The 27919-nt window shown below is 35.5% G+C and overlaps 1 protein-coding gene across 2 annotated transcripts in view; it reads left to right on the top strand.

The window, feature by feature from the left end:
- The first annotated feature begins 283 nt into the window (after positions 1-283).
- Positions 284-27919, top strand: part of LOC112683799 — a 66618-nt gene continuing 38982 nt past the window's right edge. For both annotated transcript variants that reach the window (XM_025554959.1, XM_025554956.1), the window contains exons 1-2: positions 284-598; positions 19469-19544. The gene's annotated coding sequence lies outside the window, so the exon portion shown is untranslated. The remainder of the gene's footprint in view (positions 599-19468; positions 19545-27919) is intronic.

The following is a 27919-nucleotide window of genomic DNA, read 5'->3' as shown; positions in this document are numbered from 1 at the left end:
TGGCACCACACATTTTCAAAGCACACGGTCTGGTAAAATACACGTCACAGTGTAGTGTGAACCCGGCTTTACCTATGCCGATACTGAGGCGGGTATACCGGACGGTATTCGGTACGGTACCCGACGGCGGGCGTTTTAACCGCGGTTACCGCATGCGGTAGACAGACGGTCTGCAGCGGAGGTGAGAGGCCAGGTGAACCGGTGGCCTGGTCGTCGGTGGGGGCGGGTAGCGGGGACCAGCCGGTGTCAAGAGTCGAGCACACCGCGATTTCACGGACCGCGCGCGCAGTACGACCAATGATGTTGCACCGAACGGGTCACACGCGTATCACGTCGCGATAAATCGGTCTCGTCGCGTACAAAAGTTCGGCCGAAAACGTGCGCGGAACGGTCGTCGACGTGTTTTTTCGCGTTTTTTTTTTTTTTTTTTTTGAATAATTTTTTGCCCGGCAGACAACAAGAAATCGGAGCCGTGCGCGGTGCGATGGTCAAAATTTTCAGTTCGACCCAGGGTCACTGACGACTACGGCACACCCGCCAAAACCTAACCAAATCTAAGCCGGTAACCACTTGATTGCCTACGGAACCCGATTCCAAGGTAAGCGGATACATGTCCAATACGTTTTATTGTTATCTTTTCGTTTCCTCTGTTTTCGTTAAACCCACTCCGGCTACCGGATAGGTAAAAAAAAAAAAAAATATTACTTTTGATGTTTTACAAAAAAGTTGTACTGGACTTTTTCGTTCTGTTTCTATTGTAATCGTGACTAAAAAAAAAATTAAACAATTGCAAAACTATTCTATCGAACAACCTTCTCCAACCCTTGTTTCTATGGATCTCCGTCATATGGATTCAATTGAACAACGTTGGGTCGAATTTTTCTCATTAAATGTTAAATAACGCGGTCTTCTTAATAACGTGTATGCGATATACAGAAAACATTTTCAATTAGTCAATCTCGGGGAAATACCCACAGAACCGCGCGTAGTTTTAAATAAATTCGTCACGTATAATACGAAAAAGGAAAGCACAGCGAACCGTCGTACATGCGTTTAATTCGAGAAATAAAATCATGTTTTAAATGACGATGCATTTGAAAATATCTACTCAACTAGCCAAATATCGTGTAGGGAGCTTTGGTAAAACTTAAAATGAAATCCTCCCGAAATGGCTAAACGGGGCGCTGTGGGACTTTTATAGGCACAAATTATATAAAAGTTATACATATTTAAATATTTCTTAAACGTATTACGTTTTTCACTATCGTTTTTACGACAAAACATTCTGAAATTATACATTTGAATTCAAAAACTATATGAGTACATGCTTCTGAGTATATAATTCTGTATTATTTTTAAAGCGGTAGCCGGTTATGTTAGGAATTGAAATGCCTATTTTTCTTATTTTTTTCTTTGTTTACGTAAGAGTCATAATGCCTATGTAAATATTGTGACACCAAAAACTCTCCAGCGTATCAACATTGACTCAACAAAACATAAAAAGTACATTTTTATCTTTTCTACCGCTTGTAGTTGAAATACTCAAATTATTTTTATCGAAATAAAAAATTTGAACATTTGTTATTCGTGGTTATTTCAGTGCTAATATTTTACCACACAATGAAAGATTAAATATTTAATAAAATATTAAAATTGAAATACGTGTAGTCAAGTAAAAATATAGCGTTTAAATAAGCATCGTTAGGATGATTAAACGTCTCCGCTAAAATATTTTCTTCGAAAATATTAATGGTAAAAATGTTTATAATGTAATATATAATATTATATAACAACTGTTCATCAAATGGTAGTTTTTGGGAAGATTAATTTTATTAATTTGATAACATTTTTTGGTGGTATATATTTTACGCGTAAACGATTTTTTTTTCGTAATTTAATGTTTTTATAGATACAGTTATACAATATATAGATATACCTACTGTTGTTCCCGAGGACTTTCCAATTGTTTTACACACGATAAAACGTGACGTTTTTTTTTTTTTTACTCTACTAATTTCGGTTGCCGCATTAAAGTTACTGACCCCTTGTAAGAGAGCGTTTTCATGAATATTTCGGATTTTTAGAATACAAATACTCACGAGAAAATGACTAGTTATGGTGTGTTTAAGTTCTTGGCGCATGGATTTGCATGGATTTCTATATAATACGATTAAACACATGACGATAACTCTTTTACAAAAAAAGTGTTAAAATAACGTATAAATGCATTTAAGTCGCATTAAGTGTTCTTACATACATATGTCATATGTACAACTAAACGATATGAGCATAACTTAAACGCACTCGTTTAGTATACCCATTTAACCTAAGCACGTATATTTACCACCACTGGAAGTTATTATTTGTCAATTGTTTGAACAACTGGGTGCCATCACAGGGTGTTGATGATATATTTTATACAAACAATTTATGTATTATAATAACTTTAATATGCAATATAAGATCTCGTCCACGTTTACGCTTGTCAAATATTATCATATTTATGTGGTTACTATATAGATCGAAATATTATCTAGTAATCTTCAAAATGCGTCCTTGTCGGTATATTGTAACGTTTCTTTTTTTTGAAAAAAATAAAAACACATCGGCTTTAATACACGGTTTTGCATAATTTCACGATGTATTTATTTTCGTATATCGTATGTAACTACGAGACGGTTAAAACAATAAATCGTAATTACGTTGCTTTATTATTATTATTATTATTCTTTGTTTGTTCAATATTAAACTTTGTCGAAAACGGTACTCGCTTATAATAATTTATTATGTATAACTATAGCCTTGGAACAATACTCAATTCGCGTGATTTCTTATACTTATAAATCGACTAGTAAAATGCAAAAAAGGCCTAGCGTCAATCTTACTATTTTTCAGAAGAGCAAAAACAAGATTTCGCACTATTCTTTTATAAACCGGTACTGATAAGAACTACTAGCGTTTGTACGATCATTAACCAACGGTTGTCTCGTAGAGTACATTTCGTCGTTTAATTTCTATTTATGTTTTACCAGTTGATATGTAAACTTCGGTGCACCGGTTCAAAAAGTCATAAAAATGACAGTGTAAAGTTATTAAGTGTACAAGGATATCGATAAATTAATTTTATTATTATGAAATACGTCGTTAGTGCTGAGTGTATTTTTTCTTAAATTTAAATACAACTATATTGATGTAATAGGTATATTATAATTGGCTTTTCGTGTATAGGTTTTTTTTTTTTTTTTTACGTTAAACCGATGAAAACTTAAAGAACCGTTTTGGAAACAAGAACAATACGTCATGTTGTAGGGATGTCGTCGAAAAAAAATGTACTGGACGTAATAAAAAATGTTATTAAATACGTTTTTACGAACCATTCGTTCACGGTGCAACACGATGGTGTGCGCCTCGTAATTTGATTGGTTGGTAGCCACCACAGTCGCACGTGGTCGCGTGAAATACAACGCGAAACAATCAGATTAATAACGGCTGATTAACATATAGATGGTTACAAAACACAATTTATCTACCTTTCTAACTTGTTTAAAAACAGCCAATTCGTGGGATAAAATTGCATATAAAAATGTTCCGCAGTTTTCGAGAACGAGAAACGAAATTTATGGTTTAACATTGCAATCTATTTTTTTTTTTTACGAGGAGGTATATTATGACGATAAAAATTAAAAATACAAAAATATTCGTGTTAATGACAGTTATATAAGTACAATCCGTTGGATGTGGCTGTCCAAATTTAGAACGCAGTAAACCGAAACAGATGTAAATGATAAATTCAAACAATTTTTGTAACTATCGGAAAATTTTTCCAATTACTACCGTAGTTTTTTCCATTAATTTTCATTTTGATACCAGTGGTATTTTCTCCTAGTTAGTTTGTAAAAAAAAAAAACAAATCGATCGTTTCGTCGGATGAAAAATAATGTAATTTTCTTAAACACTTTCAGGAAATTATGATTTAATAGAGAAAATTCAAAATTTTCTAAATATTCCTATCTAGTTTTAACAACTGTATTTATTATAATATAATTATTATTATTTATAAAATGTGAACACGACACTTAGTTGTTTTAGTTGATGGAAGGGATGAGTACAATATATTATACTTATGGCTTAGATTTTATAGCACGAAAAACAACTAATATATGGGCTATTTTATTTAAAAATTAAGCATTATATATGTCAATAAAAACAGTTAAAAAAATATATATATTTATATTTTACTATATACTAGCTGAATTACTCAGCTTTGTCCGAGGGTAAAATATTTGTGTATTCATCATACATTTCCCCGTAACCATACTTGTCCACGTTCTTTTCCCATTCTCATATATATATATATATATATATATATATGCTTTATAAATTCCCTGGCTAACGCTATAATTTTCTGTAACCAATGGTAACCTTATATAAACAAAAAAAATATTTGAAATTTCTGTTGCCCAAAAATAAATCCTTAAGCCTATCTTTAAAATCAAAGAATAGAAAAAAAAATTGTATATACTTGTATATTTTGAACTTTGAATGATAGCTATTTCCTTCAGGATCGTTGGAGTTTTAACTTTATGAATTTTTTTTAAGATACTTTTAATGAAATAAAAAACAAAAACAATAAACAAAATTTCACAAATCTATATTTAGTATACAAAAAGTTTTATTGCGTGATTACAACATTGTCAATATCAATTAAAAAAGATATTATATAGTAATTAAAATAAATCATAAATAAATATATTATAAGAATAAAGAATATAAAAAAAATCTTAGACTTTTTAGATTTTAAAGACTGAAATAGAGTTGATATACCTGTAATTCTGTAAACTATAATATTTCTTGGTAAACTATGTTTACCGTTTTTTTGGTTTGTATATTCAAATTATTTTTCGAGAGCTCAGTTAAAAGAATGAAATAAGAAATTGACCACTGTTATTTACAGCACTAAGGAGTGTGTGGTAAATTAATAATTGTTTAATTTTCTCTATGACATTGCAATAGTTTTGTCCCTTACGTTGGACGAACAATATTGGATTTTTTTTGGGCATTTTGTCATTTTGTTTTTAATTTATATAAATAAAAAATAATTAAAAAATATCTATATATCATTGGTTACCATAATAAGTAAGTAATAATCAAATTTATATGATATTACATGAAAGTAATGACGGGTTAATATTTGTAAAGTTATTACGTAAGATATTGAATAAGTAAAAACCTAAAAACCATATATAGAAAGTCGCGTAGTTTCTGAAATTAGCTGTTTCAAAAAAAAGTATTTTCACGTTTATATAGTTTGATATATATTTACAAGAAAATTTTTCTGATTCTAATCACAAATCATTTTGTTACAATTTTTATTTGAATATCGTAAGATAATTTTTTAAACGCGAAAAAAATTAATGAAATAAATAATCAAATTTAATACTGCAGCGTACAAGCGAAAAATAACACCAAAAACAGAGAAAAACATACAATTTTATAAGACCATACGAATACCGAAAAACAGCAAAAATATGCTACGTACAATTTTAGAACTCGAAATGTTTATAACAATAAGCAAATTTACGTAACTGGCTCTTTATAACGGTGTTCTGTAATAATAATAATATTCAGCAATCAATGCTGTGTTGTAGATTCCGAACCCTGAATTTATATATATACGTGGAGTCGTACGCGCAGGGGATGACATTATAATAGGAGGTCTGGATACTGTCGACGACGACGTTTCACTCAGAGGTCTCGTGTTGGCCGCGCAGAGCGATGCGGGATTGGCGCGACCGCGGTCTAGATCCGCCGTCATCCGCGTCCTGCGCGATTCCCACGGTGAACGAGCGCGGCGCGAGTCACCGGTTTCGACAGGGTAGGCTGTGCGTACGCGGTGCCACAATCATAATTATAGATAATAGCGGGTTGGGCCATTTACGTTAAAATTACACGGGTAGACCGTACAGCCGTGTGTCGCCAGAAGTCGTCGAGACGACGGTTATTGTACTCATCCAATAGTACAGTAGAGTTGCAACAATAATAATAACAATAATACCGATATAGCAGTAGCAACGGATGCAAACACTTTGCGCGCGGGGTCAACTCTAGCGCGTTTTATGTACACGGGTATGGGTTAGGTAGTAGTAGTAGGTACCTGTTGGTCGAGACTCGTCAAAAGAGCTGCGGCGGTAAAAAAGATTAGGTACACTACCGCGTTGTCCGACCATAATAATAATAATAATAATAATAATAACAATAAAATTAATAGTAACTGCCATCGCACGGTGTCTCGTAATGCGCAGCACAAACAAGCCGGCCAGCAGGGTGGGTGTAACAGTCGCGCGTATAAAGGAAGAGGAAAAAAAAGCAATAATAATAATATAATAAATATGTGGTTCGGTCGTATATTGCGGGAACGATCATCTGACGTGCCGGGCGTGTGGTCTTTCGATTTTTCTATTTTTTTTTTCTTCACTCGTTTTAATATCATTCGTGTAATTATTGTTTAAAAACACGGTGTACACGGGGACGCGTACGCAATACGATATTACTGTATAGGTAAACACGTTCGCGTATAAAAGCGGAATAAACCATCCGAGTACTACGCGTCTACGCCGTCCATTCTGCGGACGTCGTTTTCGTCGCAGGCACTATCGCTGTACGTTCGCGTTTCAACAACTAGAGAAAACCTCGCGTGCTAAAGGAACCGATTTACGAAAAAAATTACTATTAGTAACATTATAATACATGTCCACCGGGAGGCGTACATAGTTTGAAAAGTATATATTTTTCATATATTCATCCGCACTTCACTAGTCGTTGATTTTATACGTTCGTCTTAATGATATGATACAGTTCGAACCATGTCTTAATTCGTGGCTCAGAAAACAATTTCCGAATTCCAGATGTGATTGCCTGTTGCAAAATCATTATTGTTTTTCAATTGATCGCAAAAAGCGATGTCGGAAAATTGATGACGTGTGACAAACGCTTTAACGTTTCATTACGCGTCATACACACGTCGTCGGCTATTTCGCGAGTAATTATTCGTCAGATATTATCTATTTTATTGTGCCGCGAAAAGAATATAATTGACCAGTCGGATATCGTACGTATTATATTATAGTTGTGTAGTAGGTACTACCCGGTGTATTTTACTCGTCAAATTTCCGGAGTCACCTGACAGGAAATCTCGGGGCGTGGCACGAAGGTTGAAAAATCCTACGAACGCGTTGCCAGTGGTTTTTCGTGCACTGCATTAATATTCTATTGCGATCGGTTTCGATAACGATATTTTATAGAAAATAATTTTATTTTATTTTTATTTAAAGTTGGCTTTTAAATTCTTTTGAATAACGAAATGAACGTAACGTAAAAAAAAAACATGAGCATAAATATTAAAAGACGAGCATTCATTTGCGTAACACACAAAAGAGGAGAAATTCGATATGGAATTTTGGAGGAGATAATAGGTAATTTTGTGTTAGTGTTTGCTTGTGTAGTAACGGGAAAATCAATATATTTACTAACAAATCGTAAGAAAATCAATAACACTGAATGATAATTCGATTAGAATAATATAGCTATATATATATGATCACACGTAAACCGGTGCGGTGTCCATAGGCCAAGTTTGGATCACGTGTAAAGAAAGGTCAATATTTGTTTGAGTAAAGTTTCTCAAAATGTACAAGTAAGCCATAGGCCATTGTCGCGTTTACACCATATTATGCGTTAGATATACATTTTTATAAAATAAAATGTAATAAAATACAGACTTAAAGTGTTAAAATTATATTGTTCGCTTGTACAGTTTTGGCATTGTGCCATCTTAAGAATACATAAAAATGTGTTAAAAGGATTACATTAGTATAAATTATTTGAATAACGAACAAAATATGAACACAGTGATAATTCATATAAAAATATGAATGATAATATTATTAAAACAATAAATAACGGTAAATTAACCGATGCTATTTATGTTTATTTTGAGAAGACTTGAAATATATTTATATAAAATCTAAAAATACAGATACTAAAGGACGTTTGAATGTAGTCGTTACAATATGTGCTTTTAATAACAGCTAAAAAAAAAAAATTCGCAAACAAAATCTAATCGATCATCCCTGGTAGTCGACCGAGAAGAGTAAGGCAATAATAAATCATCGACGGTCCAGAAACGTACGCACATGACAACATTATAAGATGTTGTATAACATATAAAGAATATATAATGTCATGGCATTTCGTGCAAATGTTTCGTATAATATATCACGTCCATATGGTTTGGACGAGAGAGAAAAAGAGATAGAGAGAAAAAATCAAACCGGTCCCGCATATTAGTGTAATGCAATACAAATACTTTAATACTCCTGAGGTCATTGCTGTAATATCGACGACACGTATTATTACACGTACATATTATAATGTTACTGCAATACCATTGGTCATTTTCGAAGAAAAGTAATAACGCATATGGACTTACCAGCTCTTGTTTCCGGTTGACCGTAGCTGATTCACCGGGTTACAATATAAATAGATTATTTTACTCGGAAAATTATCAATTGTTTTCTTGCTTTTAATTTATTCAACGTTCATGACGGACACTACTCACTCGTACGCGTAACGTTCGAAGGTCGCGGATTCACGTACGGTTACGACGATAATAATATTGCACCTTTTCCGTCCAATAGAAAGAAAAATATCATGTCTTGTACGCCAAAATAACCGTGTCACGCACGTATTCGACACGCCGTACAGTCGCGAACAACGAACGCGTGTCTTCGTCTTGGTCAGGTTATGTATAGTTATTATTAACAGGACACGCGATCGGTTTTTGAACAATAATTTGATTATCCAACTACGACGACGACCGTCGGCAATAATGATGTCCATCGACGTCCGTCAACGCACCAGCGCATCCGCTTGCCCACATCTTATGTTTGCAGGATTCGACGACCTCGCGCCGGACCGATGGGTAATCGCTCGGATAATCGCTGCAATTGACGGTTACAATATCGGCAAATAGTCGCGTGGTACACGTGCACAGAGATGGAACTAAGAATACCCGGGGAAAATATTAAAATTACAACCAATCATAGACCAATAATCGAATACTCTTCTCGAGAATTTTTTTCTAATAATCAATATAGAATCATACTCATTGAGTGTTAACCTAACATCAGTGTTTAACAAAGTTAAAAATATCAAATTTGACGTTAATAATTACAAAAATTACACCCTCTAAAATGTTACACCCAGGAATGAATCCTCGTCTTCCATTCCGTAGGTCAGCCTCTGCGCGTACATAACGAAAATATTGCGTTTACGTGAGAAATGATTCATCGTCAACTCGCGCCGCACTCATTAGGTTCGCGCGGCCGCGGCAGCATTGCGAGTACGTTCACAAATACGGTGTAGTTTACGGCCACCGACGGGCAATTACGTGCAGGTGGTGGTATTACAATATTTATGTGTATCTCGGCGTTATGAAACCGAACCGGTGTATATTCTCACACGGTTAACCTACTCTAAAATCGCGCTACATTAACGCGGTCCGAGGCCGAACTTGATTCCGATTGAAACGTCGTAGCAGTAACAATACGTTAACTCTCAGGATGCTGACGTACAATAACATTGGGTTATGTTTCTCATTACGAATCCTCCGAATTTCAGGTAGTACAAATTGGATATCAATTTTATAAAAAATAAGAAATATGTTCGATTCCGGCGTGTTGGAGCTAATAATTATACGGGTTTTTGAATCCCGAACGAAGCTCACTCCTCGTACAGGGTTTTCCTCCAACTCTCAGAAGCGAACAGGAAATTCATCGAGTGGGTTATATTATACGCCTTTGTTCAATTAGGCCGAACAACAAGCTTTAGTACCGTTTCCCATCGATCTGAGCAATAATTATTGAACAACTTGGAAATTTGGCGCGAGACCACTGCCAGTTTGTCACAGTCATCCACTGGTAGTGGTGTACCCGTTAACTTTTACATATTTTTCAAACTTTTTTTGATAATTTTTCTACGTTATTGTAATATTCCATCACGAGCATAACACAATAGTTCTATAGGACGTGCGTGATAGATTCGTGTTACAATTGTTGTAGCCAGAGTAGGTAATAAAAATGTTGTGATACTCACAGACCTTCGTTATGAATAATTTTTTTTTGTCGCCGAACTTAATATTGGCATTTGAACTAACACTAGTAATAAATACTCCTCAGTGTCTTACTGGATATTTTTTTCTGATATTAAAATCTAAAATGTGTGTGATTTTCGCTTTCAATCCATTTATTTTACTACAATTTAAGACATCAAAATAACTTTTTTGATTTATAGTTCTCCGTATTCAGTGGATAATGTCCTCATATTTTATGGAGTTGTTATTGTTATTATTACCATCGTCACGATTACCCGAATTCCGTCGAAACGGGATAACGTGAGATAATAAAAGGAGGAAAATTATAAAAAAAAAAAGTAACGTTATGAATTGAAATACCTTTATGGTTGGTTTACGACGGATTAAACAAAACGGGATAGGGGAGGGAAAAAATGTGCTTTATAAAAATTACATTTTTAGATGTTTCTAAGCCAGTGCTTGTGTATTGTATTATATACATACAGATACATCATATATGATCATCAATAGATGCATGTTGTAGCAATTTGTTTTCACTACACTGGTCAGTACTAGTCATCACTATACCACGCAGGTGTGGCCGAGTTGACTGTGGTCACGGGCGACACATAAATGGGCATATTAAATGTCGGACACGGCTCATATGATATACGTCATCGCTCTCATTGACGTCACGGCGACGTTATAATGCAATATGATAGGTACCCAATGTACAGTATTTACGCGCGTGGTCCAAAAATTGTTCTTTCAAAATATTTCTTAATATAGCAGATTTTGTCTATTTGCAGGATCAGAAGAGGTAGAAAGAACGCAATACCTTTTAGTCACATAAAAATTAACATTATTTTTGTAGTTTATTTTTTACGTATGTTACAATCCTGATTAAAACGTAAAACAGTTTTGACCAATAGGTTTGAAGTCTGATTTTAATTTAGAAAAACTGATAAAGTTAGCATGCATAATGCAAGTAAAACTTTCGACTTTTCGGAATATTTTGTTTTTCAAATCATAGAGAAACAATATAAAATCACAGAAAATTTTAAATGTAAATCACTTTTTTCAGAATAATGAATATAAAATTCAAATTATTATATCATTGAAACCAAATTATTCTTAAAAACCTTATAAAAAATTATACGTATAGTGTTTTAGTTTTGTTTATCGCAAATGATGCTAGTGTTTTCTAATGTTAAACTTAACGACCGTCGCATAGGCAATGTTCGAATTTTCAAAGGAAGGGAGAGCGAGGTCGTCTACAATTTTTTATTTTGTAAATAGTTTGCTACTCGACAGGAGTCAGGTTAATGATAAAAATAATATATAAACTATTTAAAAGTGTTGAAAAAATTAATTGGCTGTGAATAATTAACTGACGTTCTGGTGGGTATAAGTACCATATGATAAGAGCCCGAGTAAACACGAAAACAACGTCGTGTAATGGGTCATCATAGGAATACAAAAAACGGAATACGTGTGAGCACAAATAACAATATCGTTTAGAACCAACTCTTAAATTACCGTCTGTTTTGGAAATATTTCATGTTTTGTTGTAATGCAAATATACCGGGTCACTTACCGGTATACACCCATAAAACGATGTTCAAATGTTCCGCGTGCACTGAAACTATTCGACAATACGGACGCGTAGTATTCCTATGGATAATACAAAAGGGGTCATTAGGCTCACACTATAATCACCCTATATTGACCGCAAGCTTTGGACGGGTTTGAACTTTTGAAAACCTAACTGCACGGGATCTGAGTTTCTTATTTTTTTCTCGATAACGATTTATTTCATGCCAAACATGCGAAGATAACTTTTTACTTATACCAAACTATATTATAAATAGTACAAAATCGAAACCATAATTATTTTCATACCCGATCGATTTAACTCTTTCTACAAAAATGTAGTTAAGGCTCCATTATTCCAGATACATTTTGCCATACACAAAAAATTGTCATATGGTAAACAAAATATACCATGTATCCAACGAACAATACACGCGTACGTCAATCGAGTAAACGCATAAAATAGAGATAGTAAATAATAAAATTGTTAGAGAGAAAAAGAGACGGAGAAAATAATAATAATCGAATTTCGAAACGTTTTCCATTGACTGACCAAATACGACATGTTGGTATGTTGCAGTCATTATAATCATATAATATTGATACCCGATATCATCACGTGTCTGGCGCAAAGGTGGTCTGCTCGCGTCTTCCTCCACTGATGCACTGCTGCTATTACGTTGTCTGCAGGTGTTCTCGGCAATAATATTATATTACTGGAATTTCAAAGTATTCGACAGAAAGGCAAGGGGATTGTATAATAAAAATAATGGTAATAACAATATACGACGAACGATAATAATTATAATCATGGTTACTGGTATTATTACTGCATCGAATGTTCGGATGGAGAGTAAATATCGGACACCGTGAAAGTACACGATCATCTCCGACCACTAAGATGGAACTATTTGTAAGGACGCTAGTTTATTTTCTAAAAAATCCTAGGATACGATATATATTATAATATGATATGCGCGGCAGAAATATTAAGATAGTTGGAACGTTTTTAAATCATGCAGTTGGTTATTTTTTAACGAAATATTATTTTACCATTAACGTATGTTGTTTTGTAATAACATTTTTTTTTAATATTTTTTCTACGTTTCTCATTCTCTGCGAGCGTTTAAAATTAAAAACTAGCAAGCTAAATACTTACTAAGATTTTATTGTTTTTGCAAAATTGTTTCATCAATTTTTCACACACGTCTGTTTAAATACTCGTATTTCCTTTGTGAATTGGCATCACGAATGTTTGATGAAATCGAAATTTGATGTTTCTAATCTGTCATATACAATTACAATATTATATTGGTTTACCGAAAAAATGAGACAACGAAGATCTTTTCCAAACCAAATGCCGTTGAACCAACGTATAAATATAAAAAGTCGGTTCCTGAAAAATCAACGATAATCCAAAGCAGTGGCGTATCTAGAACTCAACTAATAAAAAGTCGATTAAAGATTGTTGTCGCTCAATTTAGGTGCTTTTGCATTTCGACAATTTTATAATAATCCCACTCACCATACCTCAACACTGTATAAATTATAATAGTTACTTTCAAATAATGTATCCAACAATTATAATCGATAAGACCAGATTATCAAGAAATCGCCATATGGCAACAAACGTCGAAAAATTAAATAAAAGTTAAAAATTATTAAATGATTAATATTCGTAAATGGAGTAACTCAAGGCTAAGCTTTTATTTATTTATATACATTATTTATTTGAATTATTAATTGTTATATTATCGAATACTAAGCATCGAAAAAAAAAAATTTAATAGAAAAAAATGATGTGTGATATAAGATTACCAAAAGTAAATTGAAGCTACAAAAAATTTTAGTCCCCACATTTTTCAAACGAAAACCCATAGCTTAATTTCTATGTGGAATCCGCCGATTCTATGGATGACAGTTTTCCGATCGATTGGAACGTTATCCTAATTTTCTGACCAAAGTACGTACATTATGTAATAGGTACGCATTTTTAATCGGAAGCGATCGAGTGCTGCTGACGAAGACGACAAAAGTAATTAGTTTATCATTTTTTTTTTCACGTATCTTAATGTTTTCGGAACACAATATGATTATAATTTTTTTCTTAACCGAACATCACGATCACACGATTTTTTTTCTCGTGTCAAGCGATATATATATATATATATATATAGGTAGGCAAGCGTTCACGTATATGCAGACGCGTCTCTCGTGGTCGTCGGTGACCGCTGCACCGGTAATGAGCCGAAGCTGACGATTGTTTAACATAACACAAACACACACACATATATAGTATACAGGAGTCGAACCAGCACCGCCTTCATACGTACACAGCTGTTGCTGTCTATGTTGAATAATACGCAATACGCCCATAACACGGTATCGATATATACTATAGCGTAGGGCCGATGAACCGCCAGTTGCTTGAACTTTGATCTTTGCCAAGGAGCCCAACCGGTGCTACCGGTTGCGGTTCACGTAATTACGCATATTTTCTATTGATAATTCATATTACATTACAAATATGATCTAGCTGGATCGACGGTGTCATCCGTTGACGGTGAGCAGAGCGCAGCGTTGTCGTCTCGATGTATTTTACCGCGCTCGGCAAGTGTCAATCCAAAGCTATAAGTGGCGAGAGGGGATTCCGCGCACGTGGAGATGGAGATAAAAAGCGATACGAAAAGGAGCACGTAATTCTTCTCGTCGGGGGGGACACGCGCACGAACGTACACACCCGGGGCGTTTAGATAGAGATAATATATCTGGTTAGATAATGCGCTAAATCAACCAGTCCCGACCATGTTTGGTCATACCGAACTAGTCTCCTCCAATGTGTGTGTGTGTGTGTGTGTGTGTGTACCGTTTGCGCGCGCGTTCGCATAAAGGACAACCACTATACGTGTGTATTATGTTAAATGGGTTTTTTTTTCAATCGTGTAGTATAATTGATCGACCGACGCACACGACCAAAACCTGTATGTTACTTAATTGTAGTACGTTTTTTTTCTCTTTTTTTTTCCGTTCGACCCAAGTTTTTTGCACGAGTGTGCCGTTGATACCTGCATTTGCAATGTTAATATAATAAATTTGAACCGCGAAATCTGTTTATAATATGATTTTCTACTATATTATTATTACCTCTCTGATGAAAATAATCTCCTGTCCCATGCTCACTTTTTTTTAATACGCGCAACTCCTTCCGTTTCACACCGACGGCCCTAAATTGTCGTCCGTACGTATTGACACGTCAAAAATCGTCATTGGAAACGTGCGCGTTCGTATTAAGTTATTCAACGCGCGCGCATTCATTTGTATGCGCTTCGAGTGCCAACACGTGTAATTCAGACGTTTTTCTTTCATACATCTCTGTATACATATATGTATTATTTTTTTCACGTAACACTTTACACGCATTCATATTGTATACGTTTCATCGCGTAACGCGAAAATCCGACTGAGAGGTTTGAAGGTTTTTGAGCATTTGTAACATTTGTCATGCGTATTCCGTCAAAACGATTATCTTTTCTCGCATGGATCATTGGAAATTCAAAATTAAACAACTCCATAATCATCGAGGGAAATTCATTTTTAATTTTACTTGACTATTATTAAAATATGTTGTTTATATATTTTTAAACGCTAAAAAATAATGTTTCCGAGTATCTATAGTTGTATTACACTTTCTTTGTTTTCGTTTTCAGAATAAATACTTTCCATATATATTGCATTATATTGGAAACTAAAACAGTGATTCGACATAAAAATGTTCATTATAAGGCACCTCAAATACAATTATTTATTACCACATTAAACCATATTACTAAATACATGTACATTTAGACACGCTTGATCATGTATCGGTAACAATCTAATTTGCGTATCGTCTTTTTCCACGCAAAATTGTCAACTAGTGACTATAGTATTTTATTAATTATTATGATTTACGTTCTCGACCAAGCTAAGGTTTACATTGCGAAGTACTTTAAAAATAATTGGAAACACAAAAACCAAACTTGTACTTCCATCAAATCACCTTATATTGTACATGCGTTTTTTCAGTACAATCTATTTTATGTTAATTAATCGATATGTTTTTCGTCTGTCTTGGAGACGTTTATTGATAGTTTACCGTTGTCGCAACAAACGATCCCGGGTTTCTGTTCGGTGTCCAGCTCATTCCTTCCCCACGTTAAACCGGAGCTACTTGCACGAGGCCGCTTGACCTTAGACCAGTGGTCGACCACTTTTAACCCCGTACAGATGTCGACGAACTTCGTTTTCGAACAAAATTTCGGAAAACCGACAAAACGAAATGAAATCAACACGTGGAACACGGGGAAAACGTTGCCGGAGGACGGCTGCACATTACACACGTGCGCCGGTGAGACGCTGCAGTGGTATACGTATTGTAACAGATCGCACACCCGTCAGTAGCACTGTCGCCTCGAAGTCATCGTGCCGTTACGTCGGACCGCGGTGGACCTTGAACGCGGTAACAACCGGTCGCAGGACACATGGTACGGGAAAAACCGTATTCAGGACGAGGAAGCGTCGCGCTTTTGTCGGTACACGTCGTCATAACAAGGAAGTGCGGCGGCCAGTACGTGCGCCTCGATGATCACAATAGATTGCGGCAATGGCGGTCCGTGCGTGTAAATCGCGATTTTCGTGAATCGCAGTGACGACACTCGACGACAGGGCATGCGTTTTTTTTTCCTCTCTCTTTGCGCCGATGTCTGCGAAAAATAACACGACGCATTTCCCGTGTTTTCCGCCGTCGAACAATATATTATTATGATGTATACGGATTTGGTTTGATTTCTTTTGTTCCATTGTCGCGGCGGTCCGAGTGAAAAATGCTTCATTGGACGACGGTTCGTGGCGGATAAAACACCAAGTGTCAGTGTGGTGCTAAACTCGCGTTGGAAAAATCTGATCCGGCCGTTTTTAATCCGTAACACAAATCGTTGTAGTACCATATAAAATCACGTGGTCGGACTGCATAATTCGTTGCGAACTTTAATTTGTTATTTCCTTGAATACCGATCAAATTTAATAACAATAAAAATAATTTCTTATTATTTTCGTTATAAATTATTAGTTAGTGAAATCGAGATAATTAATGTGTTTTCGAGGGAAAAAAAATTTGCAAGACTGCAAGAGTCTTGCAGTGATGGTCTTGTTTTGGTCTTAGTTTTGCAGCTTCGGTATTGTTTTGGACTTGTTCTTGCAAGTCTAATCTTGGTTTTGGTCTTGGTCTTGCAGCAAGAGTCTTGCTAGACCGCAAGACCAAGACCAATTTTGATTATCACTATGTTATTCTTAAAGTTTTCATAATTATGAAAATTTTATTAACATCCGGACGTCGTGAGTAATGATTGTGCAAGGGTAAAAAAATAATAAAAACAATATAACTAAACGTATCTATCGATAAAGATTTATCGCATTGGATCGCAGGCATGTAGGGTAACAAGGGCCAGGACTGCTTGATAGGCTCTCACTGATAACTGATTATAAACGAATCTCTCAATCTCTCTCTCTTTTTCACTTCCTCTGTAAATCTCGTTTAATGTGCTGTTAATGGTATCGTGCAAATACATTTGTCGGAATAATCATTAACGTATACCGAAGTTGCGCGAAACCCGTGTATCTGCAATTTCAGTTAGGTATGCACTGTGGAGATGCGGCCGACGACTTGCGAGCTCGATGTGGAACGCGTAGTCAATTAAAATGTATAATACCACAATAATTAATAACGATAACGTCGACGACAACTGAAACAACTTCATCGCCGTTTTCCGGCTCCGTACACGATGTCATTACAATAATATGAGATTGTAACACACAGCGGCGCGAGATAACAGCAATGCTGTATCAAGTCGTACGAGTCGGCTATTATAATATAATAATACTTAAATAATGATAATAATTGACGAGTTATCACGGGTCACATCTGTGCGCGTGTCCGTACGGTACAGTTATACAAGGTGCACGCGCATGATGTTAATTGCAGCTAATTTCTAGTTTTACATAATTTATGTTACATATATTATGTTAATACTCGTCGCAGGATGTGTCTACGCGTGGAGAATCAAATGTTTTCGTCTTAAACATCGGTCAATCGGGACTATCGCAAAACCGTTATCCATTTAATAGTCGCTGGATATTATGCTAGTATACGATATTGCAGCTCTAGTCTTTCATCAGAAATGATTCCTGCATGAGAATAGTTTGTTATGACCGTTAAGAAAATCAACAAACGATGATAGGATATAATTTATTTAAAAAAAAAAATACTTGCTAACCCGGTTAATAACGGGTAAACGGCTGACCGTTCAGGGTAATCCATAAGACACGAAATAATATAAAAAAGATGAAAAACAATCGATTTTTAGACAACAATTTCTATCCGCGTTCAAGTTTTCATTAAAAAATTATTAGCAGTATAACTGAACATTTTATCATAACGCGGCCGAGAAGAGTGTATTTTTTAACATGTGTCCTTCTTACCGCAACTTGGTAGAAAATGGATAAATAACGATTTTCTCATTTGTACAACAATATTAAATTATAATACTTTGTGCATTTTTTATTCGTGTCACTCATATCTTCGGTTTCATTTTTACGTGCTAATATAATAAGGTTTTGGAGAGACGCTAGACTGCAGAAGAAAAATAAAAATACATAAATATCAATTCAAATCCAAACGAAGACTTTTTAAATAAGGTAAATATCAAACCATAAGTCAAGGCCGGTTAAATTGCCACCGAGACTAGATTTAATATTATTATTCGCGGGTACACCACATAATGTTCGACGCATTACGTATATATAGTGTAAAAAGTCAGTCTCATGGTCAACCCTATATGCGCGACGACGACGGTTGATTGCATATGTATGGGTTTCTGTTCAGCTTTGACGAGCAGATTGATTTTTTATTGGACATTTTTTTTCCTTCGGCGTAATCCGTGCTAAATATCTTCTAGGAAGTCTGCCACGATCACAAAGCGCCAAGGATACTGCTGCTGGTGACTATTGTTCTGCTCTGCTGGGAAAGCATATCACGTATCACCTGTGTACATACGTGTACCTACCTATATATAGATAGAAGTAGGAAGATATATAAGTACGTAAACGGACGAGGAAGTGTGTCGGTGACCAGCAGAAATGTCGGAAAAACGAAGAGGAAAAATAATAAAATATGCTATTTGATCAGAAGGGGAAAAAATGAAAAAGAAAAAAACTACACAACAATGTAACATAAAATACACACGATGTATGAACACGGTCCGATGATATAAATGTAGCTGATATTATTATTATTATTATTGTTAACCCATATGAAATTAAGAGTAGTCTTATAACGCGAATTAGTGACGTGACTTTAAGTAAAATTCTACGGGGAGGATGACATAGTTGAATACATTTTATTTTTTAAAGATAGCCCTCTCTTCACGAGTTACGATATCATAAACTAAACATCTTGACAAAAAATATTAACGATTCATAAAAGTATAATAATATTCCTCATATTCTTTAATATTAAGCCAATTATATTTTATTTGACGCACCAAAGGCAAGAGTACAGATCTATATTTTTATGCTTACAATCAATAAAATTAGAGACAAATAGAAAAAGAAAATGCGCATGGACTTATAGCTGTCTTAGACTACAAAAATAAAAATAAATAAATATACTATTTGTTATTTTACAATTAAGTTTATATCTTGTTTTTCCAGGCACCTCCGCTCTCAGAAATATACTCTGGATCCGGAGTTGTACATTAACGCACGAGGAAAGCTGTCCACCCAAAAGGTAAATAAAAAAAAAAAAATACTTAATATTTTTTTTCAGCTTTTGTTGGTATTAAATGAATAAAATAATCACCGTACTTTATGTAAGTTATCGGGACAGTGCTCGGGAGGCAGATAGCCCTTATTTATATATAACTTTGATGCGTGGTTGGTTTTTCGAATTCGTATGTAATGCGTTTGAGAAAATCAATAAATCAAAATTCTTGTTTCTCTGCGCTCCTGAAATACCAGTGGTATGGCCTATCTTAAATCGTAGCTTATGTATTATATTTTTTCATACTATAAGTGGAACTTTAGACATTTTAACTGGACTAGGAAAAGTGTTTTACTTATACATTATACGAAATTTTAGGTTTAAAACATCGGTGGATTTAGCGATTATACCTATAAAAGGATATATTGCTATATACTAATAATAGTATAATAGAGTTCAAGAAGTCCTTTGTTTTTTTTTTTTTTTTTGCATAAAGAAATCTAGGTTTATTCGAAAATAGTATTTTAACTTGGTATAAAATGTAATATATTATTATTAAAAAAAGCATCTCTACTCCTTGTTATACAATTAATTATGTATTGAAATCTCATGAATTTTCATTTTATCGGTAGCACTTTTACGGCCTTCGTGATCTATAGAACAACAAATACGTTATCTGTGACAAAATCCACACTCCCAAGTTAATACATTCTATATACAAATATTATCTTTATAATACCTTTTGGCTTGTCACGACAGTTTCTTTTTTGCTTCCGATATGGTAATACGTACTCGGGTCGACTTAAGACCGAAAGACTTCCGCGACCGCCGATTCTGCCATTACCGTTTCCACCCGTTTACATCTCATCTCAAGAACAGTAAATAAATTAGTAGATCGTCAAGGTTACGGTTAGATTCGTCTTCAGAACGGTTGTCACAAATCAATATTTGTTGACTATCTGCAGTATACCGGTTAGTCGGTACAATACTGTTATTTAATTTTCAGCCCCGTCCGTATAGTATATAGTTTTAATCATTTCGTCGTCGCAATGTACACGCGCGCGTAACTCCTCGATGTGATGACGAGCGACGATGTGGTCGGCAAACGTGCGCGAAACCCGTCATTGTTGCCGTCACATAATAACGATAATAATAATAATAGTAATTATAATAAGAATAATACTCTGCTGGTGAAGAATGTGCATATTATATACTGTGTATTATTATCGATCTCATTAATCGGTCGACCATTGTTTCGCGCGTACTCGCGGCATGTACGGCCAAAACGAGCGGAACAAATATCGGTTTACGGTTCTTTCGGTGCTTCTCCTCCTTCATTGTCGCTTTATCACTGCTCCGTCGTCCGGCAAGAGGAGAACGACAAACGCGGCTCGTCGGCCGCTCTGGTACGCGTAACTCTTGTTTTTGTGCTATACGCACGTGCGCTATGAAAACAAAATTACACCGTCCATCACACGAATCGAATCCTCGAGAATTTCCATTTTATCCGGCGGTTTCAATTTCGAAACATTGCATTTGCCGCGCAAAGACCGGACATTACATACGCCACTTGAACATGTACAACCGGAAATTCAGTTCCATGCTCACCAGCTACTTATATATATTTTTTATTCGTAGTCAGTGAATTTAGGCGGTTTGCAATTTTCAGTTCAGTGCGTTTAACCGTGGAATGCAAGCAAACGTAGCATCTTTATTATTGTGTCGGCGACTAAAATAAGAAGACCATTCCGTTGTTGGTTTCTTCAAATATTTCGTTCCAAGCTTTTCTTGTCTCGTCCCAATCTTTATAGACATCAAGAGTTTTGTCCTGAAATACGAGCTTTACCTCAACTAAAAATATAAGTTGATTGATATCTATATCAATTATAATAAAAATTTGGCAAAAAAAAAAAAAAATGACACAAAATAAATGATTTATAAATTATTAAGTAATGTCCAGAACGAGTTTTTCAAACTGGTTTCTTACGTGACAGATTTGATGTGACCGATAAACGACGAATTGCCGGGCACGTGTGAACGGGCAATTAATTATATTTTTCCGTTATCTATTTCAATAGGTACCTGCTACACGGATCCGGATCATTTAGCCGGTGCAGTGGAAGTAATCGGGCGCCAGTGTCGGCCAACACATATGAAAGCTCTCGTTCTACTAACACACCACTGTTAAACAGTCATAAAATCTCTCGAGAGAAATGGACACTTGGAATCGTTTGATCCCTTTACAATTTTTCGTTTGACTAGTTCGGCTTATAGTTATAATCGGTCTTAAAATGTATAAAGAAACAACGGTCTGTCCTTGAGGTATCTTTAATATACATATATATATATAAATCATTGATACCCACGATTGGGTGAAAGCTAGCGGACGGTTAGATCGATCGTGTGCCGCGAGTGCTGCGCAGAGATAATTGCACGAGTGTATGATGCTTGGTGACGGTTTATCATGTACCTATGATTATGTATACGTCTCCTTATGGCGCGATAGATCACATGTACGGTAAATGTCATCGTTGTACCGATTATTCAGAGGGTCAACAACATATTTGCTAAACGTTCACTTTTACCGAACGCGTACCGATGATCGGGAGCTGTTGTATTATTGTCCTTGTAAGGCCATATTATTGTACTATGTGACTGCGTACGTTTGCCATTATTACGTTCACTGTACAGCGTGTGGGCGCGTAACATGGTTTTGTCGCCGTCGGATAAACATCTACGGGGATTCGGTTCAGCACAGCATCGAGAGCCCGCAAGTCTTGGGGAAAATGATAAGCGTCGCTTGCACATGACGTACTGAAATTGTATTGATCTCGGGCAATGTTGTTCAATGTTACAAAGTTGGTCGAAAGAAAAAATAAAGAAATGTCCAGCCCACCGGTCGTCATTTAGCACGCGCGCAGTATGTTAACGCCGACGTAATTTAACGTAATTATTTCGGTTTTCGCTCGCGTTTGTCCACGTCCGTTTCACGTAGACGTCACACAACAAACATGAATAAAAGAAAAATATAAAAATACTGCACATACGGTCACGTTTTTACGTACAATTAATAGTTCCGAGCGGTTTTCGAATGACAATTCTTAATACCTGCTTCGGTTCGACAAGAGAACGCAAAAAAAAAAAAAAAGTGCCTCTTTATCTGTCTTATGAATACATCACGGATTAGTAAGTCTCGCGATTCACCCGATCACAATTGAACTATCGTCGTTCACGTCGTTGCTCATTTTCGCTGCTCTCTTCGCGAGCGATGCAAATCCCCGGGGTACACGATGTACGATAATAATATTTTTCGCGTCCGGTTGACATCTGCGGCTATTTATTGATCGAGATTGCGACGGCGGGAAGCGCAAAAAAAAAGAAGAAAACAACGACGAAACAACGAACAAATGTATAAATAACCGACGGTAAAACGTCGCGGACGCAACGCCAGACACGTCCAATTTGTATGCGCGTCTTGCACTCGGCCGCCGCGCACGCACCCCCGACCCGTCACCAAGGTCGTTATGTGTTACACGCGCGTAATATATGCGATATTATGCAGTCGACGGACTGTTGCGCCGTACGGTATCGCGTAGTTGTTGACGTCCGCCGTCTCGTAAGTTACGTCCGACGGCGGGGTCCGAGAAAATCCTTCGACAAGAATTCATACATCCACTGAACAACACTGCTCCTGGCAGTGCGTACCGAACGTCGTACTATATGTGCTTTTGAAATCGTGTACCAGAGGAACGTGAGACAACATAACATGTGTTATTTTTTATACCCTTACGAAATCGATTTGCGAACGTGCGAACGTGCTTGGGTTTCGCTGAAACCCGAAACCCCGTGGAACATACGCCCGACGCACAGCAACGGATCTCAATCGATTTATTCTGGGAAAAACTGTAATAAATAAACATTACGGCAGGTTTGCGAGCTCTGTCGAACGCTCGCACTGGCCTTCGAGAAGATTTTTTCGGTAATAATTTCTTGCCCACCAGCCCGACGAAAAGAAAGTATACTTTACTTGAATGTAATACTACTTTGCATCGAGAGGGTTATTTTTGACAGACGCACGTAATATTTTAGTCGATCATACGGTGTTTTCGATGACCAAACCAACCATGTGATTTGAACCATCATATTATTATTTGGGCTTATTTTAAATCTTAGGAAAGCCATAACCTTACCGTGGTGTGGCCACTGACCATGTGAGTGTTTCCTGAAACAGCATCATTTCTTCTGATCGCCACCGGATGTCGTCGAATAATTCGGGCGTTTGTGTATTTATACCATATACATATCACGTATCACGCATATCATATATTGTAAGGCAAGGGTCAAGATATTCCTTCGAGTTATCAAAAATTTGACTAATAGAGGTTCGAGTTATCGAGATTCCATTGTATATACATGCTACAATTCGCTCGTACTCGCCATGTGTACACTGACCTCACCATCACTCTGCGTGTTTACTCGCATAAACGTTTTGTCGAGTATCTCTTTATCTGCCCGTACGTCGTACGCAATATAACATGTACACGTGCACGTAACATTTTTTCGTACACGTTATTCAGTATACTTGTTTAATTATAACGTTCGGCGCATTTGAACCCATCATAATTGTACGGTTTTGTCGCCGTTCACGAGAAGATAATGTGTTCCAGTGGAAAAAATTTTCGATCTGATACGCGAACAGGTTGGCTTTCCGAGGTAAGATTTGCATAATCCAACCGGGAAAAAATTAATAAAAAAACACCAATCGATTTAAAAATTCGATACTTTTGCCACTTCGAAAATGCGGATTAATTATACATTTTTTATCCCTGTTCTTGCCCATTCTTTACCGTGCGTATAATCGTTCAATTAAAGCAATATAGTGTACCATGGTTGATATAGATTGGCTTTCGCATAATGATCCAACATCGTGCAACTTATTTCGCTCGTTTGTATAACATGCTTTATCGCAGTGGTTGCAAATCTTAATGCGATAAACCATCCGCGGTATATTACGTGAATACGTGCATTGCGTCCACACAATAACATTACGGGTTCTACAAAACGTGTTTGCGCACAAGGCTGAGTTCAGCGGATATTGACGACGAATACGTATTATGATTTCCGAAATCCAGTTTAGAGTGTGTAGTGTTTTTTTTTTTTTTTTTACCAAGTAAAACTCGAGGCTCGACGGGACCCGGAAATCGTTTAATGCCGGTGACCGAATATCGTTAGGTAACCGTTTTTTCAGCTTTATCGAAAATCCATTGTTACTGTTTCAAAACTTTTGATCATTATTTTTTGGTTACCGGTTATCAATCAATTGTTTGCATTCAATATTGCTGTAAATACCAATCGTAACCGACGTCTACTCTCTTGCATACTTATAACGCTAAGTATGATAAAAAAGTCTGTTCATTAATAATCTTATTTTATTTCCATAGCCGAATTCTTAATGTTTATAATGATTGTAATACAATACGTATGAAAAATGTAAAACGACCGGCTAATTCAATTATCAAAACGGAAATTAAAACTGATTACTAGGGCTCAGATTTCAATGCATTTGCATCTTTTTTTTTGGGATGTCTTATGCGATGCTTTCCAAGCTATAAATTTGTTTCGGGTACTCCATGTTCTACCCACAAACATGCATTTTTAGTGGATTTATACTTTTTAGAGTATTTTTTGACTTTAATAATGCATTTTTTTTTTTATTTTAGGATATTTCTGACCTATTTCTCGTATTATGACTAACTTCAGTTGATGTTGAGAGGTCATTTTCAGTATATAAAAACTTATTAGCAGATAACCGTCGATCATTCAAATTCCAAAACTTAAAAGAAATACTAATCGTACAGTGCAATTTAAATATGTAATTTAATTTTTAATTCAATTTTTGATTTTAATTTTTTTTTATTTTTTGTAGTAATATTGTAAATAAAATTTCATTTTTTACTCATTTTTTAATGATAATTTGAATTTATTTAATAAATGATGCATTTTTTGATATTTTTAGGGCATTTTTTTAGAGTTTTTAGGTCATAAATGCATTTTTTGAAAGGGCATTTTTTTTGATATTTTTAGGGCATTTAAATCCGAGACCTAATGATTACTGTTAATCGGGTGCGTAAGCATACGCCATAGAATGAAAAATTTTCCGTTCGGAAAAGAAACATTTCACTAAAGTCATATTTTTAATAATCGGAAATCAAAGAAAAAAACATTTCTAAAATTAGCTGAGAAAATAATTTGAAATATTATCAATACTCTATTCCGATCATAGAAATTAAAAACAGACAAAACCATAAAAAATAATAATTGGTTCGATTACAATGCCGGGCTCGATAAAATAAGATAACCAATTAGTTATTTATAAATGCAAAATTACCGGCGATCCATTGTCGCTTCTTGTTTTTTTTATTTTAAAAGTTATAGTTATGATCGATAGTTGATTCTCATAAAATAGGTTTTCTACCGTTTCCTGTTCAAAACTAGCAATCAGTTTTAAGCTCATGTTAAATTTAGGGATGGGCATGAAATTCAAAGATCTGAATGTTCCGAATATCCGGATTTGTGAATTCGCTTTTTATATAAATTATAACTTTTCTTAATTTTTAGTAAAATTAAGTGTTTTATTTAATTTGAATTAAAATTTATTTTATTTTATGAATTACAGTATACTCATCATGACTTTAATTGATTTTGTAATTTATTATTAGTTACCAAAACAAGTTATTAAATTATTGAGTTTATTTTATACCTCTATTACTTACAGTGATATGATGGCTGAATATTCAATTAACTTATTTTTACTACATAACTTAAATAAAATGTATATGAATGTAAAAATGAGTGATTGAAAAACAAAATCGAATCGAATAATCTGGATTTGACGAATCCGGATATGCTTATCACTAGTTAAATTACATTGTCATATTACGCGTATGTAGCGGTGAGCAATACATTGGTACACTGCGTTTTAATTAACAGCGCGAACCTGAGGTCGATGATTCCCACTTGCGTTGATTATTATTAAGTAGGATAAAATATTGTCTTCGGCACGCATATTGTTTACGAGTCGTATGTACCGTCACACGGATAGTATTCAGGTTAACGTGCTCATTTGAGGTCTACTCATGGGTGCAACCAGAGCCCAAATATCTGGGGTGCTGAAAATTATATTAAATGGTATTTAACTGTAATTATTATGGATCATATAGATATGAAAAAAACCGGAATACTAAAACCCTATTGCGCCCCCCTAGTTACGCCTATGGGTAAACTCAAAACGCCATCACATCCTGCACGTATCGTTCGCAGAGCGGTCGACGGTCGTTCTCACAGAATCCCTGGACCGCGCGCAATTCGTTGTTCAACTGTGAGGGCTCGGCGCCACGGAGCAGTCGGTTAAATGTATGCGAGGATGCCGTTAAAATACGCATTGACGTCCGATAATGATTATCATGAACAAGACAATGTCTTCCCGAACAAGTCGTTCCCCCATAATCCTCGACATTTCTCGTCAATAACCGTGTTGCGTATTATTTCGTATCCATCCGACCGCTCGGTGTGTCTTTATGTGCGCGTACTGATTATAATTCTATATACGCTCTCGCCTACGGGGTGAAGTGCTGTGAAGTAGGAATGTGCTACCGGCTAACCAGTTCGCATTGTATCCCCGTCATCGTTATTGCAGTGCGCGATGAAAACATTACATTTCTATCGAAAACCACGTGCGTTCTCTGCAACTCTCCTCGTTAAATGAGAATTATTACAATATGTTCAACCAACACGAATGATCATTAACACAACGCTATAATATTGTGACGTGATACATGTTGGTTCAAAGTCTGTTTCGCGGATTTCGCAACGCATTGTTGTAGTACACTCGTAAGCAAATCATTGCATTCACCGCGGTCGTATTATGGAAATATTTTCTCTCGTTGTGTTGCCTGTACATTTACAATTTATGACTTTTACTAGTAAAAATTCACAAAGAAATCCACGAAGTTTCTGTTTAAACGTTTTACACACGTTTGCGGTCAGTGATGTTCTGACGAGTACATTATCGATAGATTCGACCCGGTGATGAAGATTTTTTCGGTGCCCACGTTCTGTATTCCTCTGTAACGGTAAAATTTAGATTAAACGAATAGAAGATGCTTCGAAAATTTAAAACTCGATCGGTCTGTATATGAATAATTTTTCTGCCTACATTATTAGAAGGATAAAAGGGTTATTAAATATATATATTATACAAATAAATAAAATTACTCAACATACTTGTATAACGAACTATCTATTGTCTATCGTGTTTGTCCGATTGTTTTTCATCACTTGTCACTTCATCAGTGTCAAATCTATCAAACTTAAACATGACCAACACTGCTATACAGGAGGAC

Source organism: Sipha flava, unplaced genomic scaffold (assembly GCF_003268045.1).
Source record: "Sipha flava isolate LNK unplaced genomic scaffold, YSA_version1 236_pilon_pilon, whole genome shotgun sequence".
Classification (NCBI taxonomy): Eukaryota; Metazoa; Arthropoda; class Insecta; order Hemiptera; family Aphididae; genus Sipha; species Sipha flava.
This window is presented reverse-complemented; position numbering and strand designations above follow the sequence as displayed.